Source organism: Bufo gargarizans, chromosome 8 (assembly GCF_014858855.1).
Source record: "Bufo gargarizans isolate SCDJY-AF-19 chromosome 8, ASM1485885v1, whole genome shotgun sequence".
Taxonomy (NCBI): Eukaryota; Metazoa; Chordata; class Amphibia; order Anura; family Bufonidae; genus Bufo; species Bufo gargarizans.
The window spans coordinates 131,744,656-131,754,078 of record NC_058087.1 but is presented as its reverse complement, the minus strand read 5'-3'; positions in this window follow the sequence as shown (position 1 = coordinate 131,754,078).

Sequence of the window (9,423 nt, the reverse complement as noted above, 5' to 3'; positions counted from 1 at the left end):
AGCCTTACAGGGGGGTGATCACCCATATACACTCCCTGATCACCCCCTGTCATTGATCACCCCCCTGTAAGGCTCCATTCAGACGTCCGCATGTGTTTTGTGGATCCGATCCATGTATCCATGGATCCGTAAAAATCATACGGACGTCTGAATGGAGCCTTACAGGGGGGGTGATCAATGTCAGGGGGGTGATCACCCATATACACTCCCTGATCACCCCCTGTCATTGATCACCCCCCTGTAAGGCTCCATTCAGACGTCCGCATGTGTTTTGCGGATCCGATCCATGTATCCATGGATCCGTAAAAATCATACGGACGTCTGAATGGAGCCTTACCAGGGGGGTGATCAATGACAGGGGGTGATCACTCATATACACTCCCTGATCACCCCCTGTCATTGATAACCCCCCTGTAAGGCTCCATTCAGACGTCCGCATGTGTTTTGCGGATCCTATCCATGGATCCGTAAAAATCATACGGACGTCTGAATGGAGCCTTACCAGGGGGGTGATCAATGACGGGGGTGATCACCCATATACACTCCCTGATCACCCCCCTGTCATTGATCACCCCCCTGTCATTGATCACCCCCCCTGTAAGGCTCCATTCAGACATTTTTTTTGGCCCAAGTTAGCGGAAATATATATATTTTTTTGTTTGTTTTTTCTTACTAAGTCTCATATTCCACTAACTTGTGTCAAAAAATAAAATCTCACATGAACTCACCATACCCCTCACGGAATCCAAATGCGTAAACATTTTTAGACATTTATATTCCAGACTTCTTCTCACGCTTTAGGGCCCCTAAAAAGCCAGGGCAGTATAAATACCCCACATGTGACCCCATTTTGGAAAGAAGACACCCCAAGGTATTCCGTGAGGGGCATGGCGAGTCCATGAAAGATTGAAATTTTTGTCCTAAGTTAGCGGAAAGTGAGACTTTGTGAGAAAAAAAACAAAAAAAAAATCAATTTCCGCTAACTTATGCAATAAAAAATTCTATGAACTCGCCAGGCCCCTCATTGAATACCTTGGGGTGTCTTCTTTCCAAAGTGGGGTCACATGTGGGGTATTTATACTGCCCTGGCTTTTTAGGGGCCCGAAAGTGTGAGAAGTAGTCTGGGATCCAAATGTCTAAAAATGCCCTCCTAAAAGGAATTTGGGCACCTTTGCGCATCTAGGTTGCAAAAAAGTGTCACAGATCTGGTATCGCCGTACTCAGGAGAAGTTGAGGAATGTGTTTTGGGGTGTCATTTTACATATACCCATGCTGGGTGAGAGAAATATCTTGGCAAAAGACAACTTTTCCCATTTTTTTATACAAAGTTGGCATTTGACCAAGATATTTTTCTCACCCAGCATGGGTATATGTAAAATGACACCCCAAAACACATTCCCCAACTTCTCCTGAGTACGGCGATATCAGATGTGTGACACTTTTTTGCAGCCAAGGTGGGCAAAGGGGCACATATTCCAAAGTTCACCTTTCGGATTTCGCAGGCCATTTTTTACACATTTTGATTGCAAAGTTCTTCTCACACATTTGGGCCCCTAAATTGCCAGGGCAGTATAACTACGCCACAAGTGACCCCATTTTGGAAAGAAGACACCCCAAGGTATTCCGTGAGGGGCATGGCGAGTTCCTAGAATTTTTTATTTTTTGTCGCAAGTGGAATATGAGACTTTGTAAGGAAAAAAGAAAAATCATCATTTTCCGCTAACTTGTGACAAAAAATAAAAAATTCTAAGAACTCACTATGCCCATCAGCGAATACCTTAGGGTGTCTACTTTCCGAAATGGGGTCATTTGTGGGGGTTTTCTACTGTCTGGGCATTGTAGAACCTCAGGAAACATGACAGGTGCTCAGAAAGTCAGAGCTGCTTCAAAAAGCGGAAATTCACATTTTTTTTACCATAGTTTGTAAACGCTATAACTTTTACCCAAACCATTTTTTTTTTGCCCAAACATTTTTTTTTTATCAAAGACATGTAGAACAATAAATTTTGCGAAAAATTTATATATGGATGTCGTTTTTTTTTGCAAAATTTTACAGCTGAAAGTGAAAAATGTCATTTTTTTGCAAAAAAATCGTTAAATTTCGATTAATAACAAAAAAAGTAAAAATGTCAGCAGCAATAAAATACCACCAAATAAAAGCTCTATTAGTGAGAAGAAAAGGAGGTAAAATTCATTTGGGTGGTAAGTTGCATGACCGAGCGATAAACGGTTAAAGTAGTGTAGTGCAGAAGTGTAAAAAGTGGCCTGGTCATGAAGGGGGTTTTAGCTAGCGGGGTTGAAGTGGTATTCAAAACTGATTTTACAAACTTTGTTAACCCCTTAGGTGTTCCACAAGAGTTATTGGCAAATGGAGATGGAATTTCAGAATTTCAATTTTTTTTTTTTACTTTGCCTCACAAAAATGTAATATAGAGCAACCAAAAATCATATGTATCCTAAAAATGGTCCCCAAAAAACTGCCACCATATCCTGTAGTTTCCAAAATGGGGTCACTTTTTTGGCGTTTCTACTCTAGGAGTGCATCAGGGGGCGTCAAATGGGACATGGTGTAAATAAACCAGTCCAGCAAAATCTGCCTTCCATAAACCATATGGTGTTCCTTTCTGTCTGCACTCTGCTGTCTGCCCGTACAGTAGTTTATGACCACATATGGGGTGTTTCTATAAACTACAGAATCAGGGAAATAAATATTGAGTTTTGTTTGGCTGTTAACTCTTGCTTTGTTACTGGAAAAATGGATTAAAATGGAAAACTTACCAAAAAATTGAAATTTCATCTCCATTTGCCAGTAACTCTTGTGGAACAACTAAAGGATTAACAAAGTTTGTAAAATCAGTTTTGAATACCTTGAGGGGTGTAGTTTATAAAATGGGGTCATTTTTGGGTGGTTTCTATTATGTAAGCCTCACAAAGTGACCTGAACTGGTTCTTAAAAAGTGGGTTTTTGAAATTTTTTGAAAAACTTCAAGATTTGCTTCTAAACTTCTTTTAAGCCTTGTAACATCCCCAAAAAATAAAATGGCATTCTCAAAATGATCCAAACATGAAGTAGACATATGGGAATGTAAATTAATAACTATTTTTGGAGGTGTTACTATCTATTATAGAAGTAGAGAAATTGAAACTTGGAAATTTGCAAATGTTTCAAAATTTTTGGTAAATTTGGTATTTCTTTTTATAAATAAATGTATTTTTTTTTTTTTACTCCATTTTACCAGTATCATGAAGTACAATATGTGATGAAAAAACTATCTCAGAATGGCCTGGATAAGTAAAATTGTTTTACAGTTATTCACACAAAGTGACACTGGTCAGATTTGCAAAAAATGGCCCGGTCCTTAAGGGGTTAAAGAGGGTGGACATTATTTACATTGCTACAAAATATACAGGAAAATACACCACCATACCTCTTGAATCCAGTCTGCTCTGGTGTAGACTCTTTCCCTATCTTATCCATTCAGAGCTAAAACCACCATAATGCCTTCTTTTAGCCATGTCTTGTCTCTGCAGAGTTTATCACACAAACATCTTGGATTCTTAATTTTACGATCATCCTCCTCTCCAGGAGCCCCAATGTTATCATCCTGCTGCTGTTCTCCCTAGTGGTGCCCACAAACACTACACTGCAGAAATAGTGCCATACAAAAAGTACCCCCATAATAATATGCTCCAAAAGTGCCATCAATGCTAAGTGTTCCATATAGTACTCCCAATAGCAACCCTGTTAGAAGTAATGCCCCCCAAATTGTGCTCAATAATAATGCCCCCATAGGGCCCCTATTACAAATAAGGCACGCTATAGTGCCCCCATCAGTAACAAGGCCCCCTTAGGGATCATATCCCCCAGTAGTAATAAGGTTGATCTAAAAGGCACCCCTATACAGCATACAGTAGTAATAAAGTCTCCCATAGTTGTCTCCAGTAGTTATAAAGCCTCCTATAGTGGCCGAAGTATAATGTTCTCTGTAGTAGCCCTAGTATGTATAGAGACCCGCTGCAGTGCCCAATGTAGTTATAATGCCCCCTGTAGTACCCATAAGTATAATGCCCTTTGTATTGATAGTATATATAGTGCCCCCTCTGTATTATTAGTTTATATAATGGCTCCCATTTAGTGTGCAAGCACTGCCACGGCTGATGGATTGCAGGGTGGTTGTAACCATGGAAACGAGCAGTGTATAACGTGATGGAAAAATGTATCCATAATAAATGCTATTTGCCGAAGTGACAAAACCCCTTTAACCACCTCAGCTCCCCTAGCTTAAACTCCCTTAATGACCAGACCACTTTTTACAATTCTGCACTACACTACTTTCCCGGTTTATTGCTCGGTCATACAACTTACCACCCAAATTAATTTTACCTCCTTTTCTTCTCACTAATAGAGCTTTCATTTGGTGGTATTTCATTGCTGCTGATGTTTTTACTTTTTTTGTTATCAATCGAAATTTACAGATTTTTTATTTATTTATTTTTTTGCAAAAAATGACATTTTTCACTTTCATTTGTAAAATTTTTCAAATAAAACTACATTTCTATATAAATTTTTCTCTAAATTTATTGTTCTACATGTCTTTGATAAAAACATGCAATAAGTGTATATTTATTGCTTTGCACAAAAGTTATAGCGTTTAACAAACTATGGTACAAAAATGTGAATTTCCGCATTTTGAAGCAGCTCTGACTTTCTGAGCACCTGTCATGTTTCCTGAGGTTCTGCAATGCCCAGACAGTAGAAACACCCCACAAATGACCCCATTTCGGAAAGTAGACACCCTAAGGTATTTGATGATGGGCATAGTGAGTTCATAGAAGTTTTTATTTTTTGTCACAAGTTAGCGGAAAATTATGATTTTTTTTATATATTTTTTTTTCTTTTCTTACAAAGTCTCATATTCCACTAACTTGTGACAAAAAATAAAAACTTTGATGAACTCACTATGCCCATCACGAAATACCTTGGGGTGTCTTCTTTTCAAAATGGGGTCACTTGTGGGGTATTTATACTGCCCTGGCACTTTAGGGGCCCTAATGCTTGAGAAGTAGTTTGAAATCCAAATGTTAAAAAAATGCCTGTGAAATCCTAAAGGTACTCTTTAGAATTTGGGCCCCTTTGCCCACCTAGGCTGCAAAAAAGTGTCACACATGTGGTATCGCCGAACTCAGGAGAAGTTGGGCAATGTGTTTTGGGGTGTCTTTTTACATATACTCATGCTGGGTGAGAGAAATATCTCTGTCAAATGACAAAAATGGGAAAAGTTGTCTTTTAGAGAGATATTTCTCTCACCCAGCATGGGTATATGTAAAAAGACACCCCAAAACACATTGCCCAACTTCTCCGGAGTACGGCGATACCACATGTGTGACACTTTTTTGCAGCCTAGGTGGGCAAAGGGGCCCAAATTCTAAAGAGCACCTTTAGGATTTCACAGGGCATTTTTTACACATTTGGATTTCAAACTACTTCTCATGCATTGGGGCCCCTAAAATGCCAGGGCAGTATAAATACCCCACAAGTGACCCCATTTTGGAAAGAAGACACCCCAAGGTATTCCGTGAGGGGCATGGCGAGTTCCTAGAATTATATATAAATTTTTTTGTCCCAAGTTAGCGGAAAATGATTTTATTTTTGTTATTTTTTTTCTTACAAAGTCTCATATTCCACTAACTTGTAACAAAAAAAAATGTTTTACATGAACTCGCCATGCCCCTCACAAAATACCTTGGGGTGTCTTCTTTCCAAAAGGTGCGCAAAGGGGCCCAAATTCTTTTAAGAGGGCATTTTTAGACATTTGGATTCCAGACTTCTTCCCACTCTTTACGGCCGCTAAAATGCCAGGGCAGTATAAAATACCCCACATGTGACCCCATTTTGGAAAGAAGACACCCTAAGGTATTCCATGAGGGGCATGGCGAGTTCATAGAAGATTTTATTTTATTTTTTTGCATAAGTGTTTTGTTTTTTCTCACAAAGTCTCCCTTTCCGCTAACTTGGGACAAAAAGTTCAATCTTTCATGGACTCAATATGCCCCTCAGCGAATACCTTGGGGGTGTCTTCTTTCCAAAATGGGGTCATTTGTGGGGTGTTTGTACTGCCCTGGCATTTGAGGGTCTCCAAAATCATTACATGTATGGCCAGCATTAGGAGTTTCTGCTATTCTCCTTATATTGAGCATATGGGTAATGAGATATTTTTTTTCCGTTCAGCCTCTGGGCTGAAAGAAAAAATGAACGGCACAGATTTCTTCATTCGCATCGATCAATGTGGATGAAAAAATCTCTGCCAAAAAAAAAAAAGGGGAAAGGCGTCTGCCAGGACATAGGAGCTCCGCCCAACATCCATACCCACTTAGCTCGTATGCCCTGGCAAACCAGATTTCTCCATTCACATCAATCGATGTGGATGAATAAATCATTGTCGGGATTTTTATATTTCTTTTTTTATATACAAAGTGTTTGCCAAAGCATATGAACACCGCCCCTCAGCTCATAAGCCTCGGCAAACGTATCTCTTTTACTGCAGAGGAGAAATCTCGTCTTGCAGCGCCACATACACCAACTTTTGTGTAATCTGACAGCAGCGCAATGCTTCTGTCAGGATGCACATCAGTGCTGCAGCTGGTTCATCGGTTGGTCCACCTAGAAGGTAAAAAAAAAAAAAACACTCTGCAACGCAATAAATTTATTAACATTAACTTTATAGAACATTTGCTTTATAGAACATTAACTTTTATAAAATGTATTGAACTTTTGGAACAGAACATTCACTTTTTTGCTTACCAGTGATTTTTTTTTTTTACCTTTTATAGGACAAACCTCTCCTTCACCATGGGACAATGTGCAAAGCGCAAATCGCCCAAAGATGTGGCGAAGTACATAGGTGAAAGGAGAGGTCTGCTGCAGCTGTGAGTGAAAGGGCCCTAAGAGCCCTGTGTGCCTGTCCTGTGTCACGCAATCCCTATGCTAATAGTGTACCTGTGTGTGATACTTCCGGATACACTCGCCTAAGTATAGGGCAGGGTTGTCAGGGCAGTCAGGATAGAAATAGCGTGTGTCACGCCTTATTCCACTCCTGCTACAGACACATCTTTTTCGGGGTGGCGCTTGGGTTGAGGTACCAGCAACTACATTGGGGAAATGTCGCTTGTGTAGACGGCTCGCTACACTGGTGGATGGGGCCAACGGAACCTCCTGGATACAGGAGGTTCTCGATGATCTCTTCCTGATTTTTGAGGAAGGATCCTGTTCTCCCAGCCTAAGGCCTCATGCACACAGCCGTGTTCCACGGCCGAGAGCGGACCATGGAAACCCGGCCGGGATTCCTCCTGACAGCATGAATGCACGGCGTCATTGGTTGCTATGACGCCGTGCGCTTCATGCAGCCGCTCCTGTACAGTAATACACTACTGCGCTCATGCTGTCAGGAGGAATCCCGGCCGGGTTTCCACAGTCTGCTCTCGGCCGCGGAACACGGCCGTGTGCATGAGGCCTTACTGTAGAGAACAAAACTATTGTACATAGCAAATTGACTTAAGTATACAGGCACCTTCTTATACCAGCATCTGGTGCGGCGGGACACTAAATAAGGAGCCAACATCTGGTCATTGAAGTCCACCCCTCCCATGAGCAAATTATAGTTGTGGACAGAGAGGGGCTTTTCAATGACACTGGTTGCTCGTTCTATTTGGATTGTCGTGTCTGCGTGAATGGAGGAGAGCATGTAAACGTCACGCTTGTCTCTCCATTTCACCGCGAGCAGTTCTTCGTTACACAAGGCAGCCCTCTCAACCCTTGCAAGACGGGTGGTAATGAGCCGTTGGGGGAAGCCCCGGCGACTAGGTCGCGCGGTGCCACAGCAGCCAATCTGTTCTAGAAACAAATGCCTGAAGAGGGGCACACTTGTGTAGAAATTGTGCACATAAAGATGGTATCCCTTGCCAAATAAGGGTGACACCAAGTCCCAGACTGTCTTCCCACTGCTCCCCAGGTAGTTAGGGCAACCGACCGGCTCCAGGGTCTGATCTTTACCCTCATAGACTTGAAATTTGTGCGTATAGCCTGTGGCCCTTTCACAGAGCTTATACAATTTGACCCCATACTGGGCGCGCTTGCTTGGGATGTACTGTTTGAAGCCAAGGCGCCCGGTAAAATGTATAAGGGACTCGTCTATGCAGATGTTTTGCTCAGGGGTATACAAATTTGGCGTTAAGGTGGTCTATGAGGGGCCGAATTTTGTGGAGCCGATCAAAAGCTGGGTGGCCTCTGGAACGAGAGGTGCTGTTGTCACTAAAGTGCAGGAAACGCAGGATGGTCTCAAATCGTGTCCTGGACATGGCAGCAGAGAACATGGGCATGTGATGAATTGGGTTTCGTGGACCAATATGACCGCAATTCAGGCCCATGTTGAGGAGAAGGCCCAGAAAAGTTTTAAATTCGGAAACTTGGACTGGTTTCCACCGGAAAGACTGGACATAAAAGCTTCCCGGGTTGGCGGCTATAAATTGAGTGGCATACTGATTTGTTTCTGCCACGACTAAGTCCCAAGAGCTCTGCAGTCAAGAGCAGCTCAAAAAAAAAAAAAACACAGTGCCAATCCGATCTGAGCTGTCTCAACCTGAACTCCAGACTGGGCGGTGAAAGGGGGAATTACTGGTGCGGCTGAAGTTGGGGGCTGCCAATCAGGGTTTGCCAGCACCTCAGGGACTCTAGGGGCTCTACGGGCCTGTGTGTGCAGTGGCTGCGACGGGGGAACTAATGCACGTGCCACCGTACCAGCTTCAACTGCCCTTCTGGTGCTTGCCACTTGACCATGTTCTACGGCAGTGCTGGTACTAGGTCCAAGATGGGCTGCGCTGCTGGTGTATGCCTCACCACGTAATCCGACAGCGCCAGCCCCACTCTGCTGCCCTTGAAGCGGATCCTGCACAACCTATGGTCTAGCAACACTGGGCCGGGTACGCCTGGTGGTATCAGGGACCTCAACCTCATCGTCCGAACTTTGGGTCAGACTGCCACTGCTTTCTACAGGTTCGTATTCTGACCTGCTGGATTCATCAGACGAGGGTTCCCATTCCTCATCCGACTGGGTCAGAAGCCTTTAGGCCTCTTCAGAAGAATACCCCTTAGTTGCCATTTGGTCAACTAAATTTAGGGGGTATTCCCTGAGACTACCCAAGAAAAAAAGCAAGCCTGTCTTACAAATGGGAGGCTAGCAAAGTACCGGAAGCCGCTGCGATTGATAAAAAAAATATCAAAACTGATTTTATTTTTTTTATCGCCGCAGCGCTTGTAAAGTGATTGTGCAGTGATAAAAAAATAAAATTAATTTGTCACTGCGGCGGGGTCGGCGTGGGTGAACGCACGTGTGGGCAACCAATCTGGCCTGATCGGGCAAACACTGC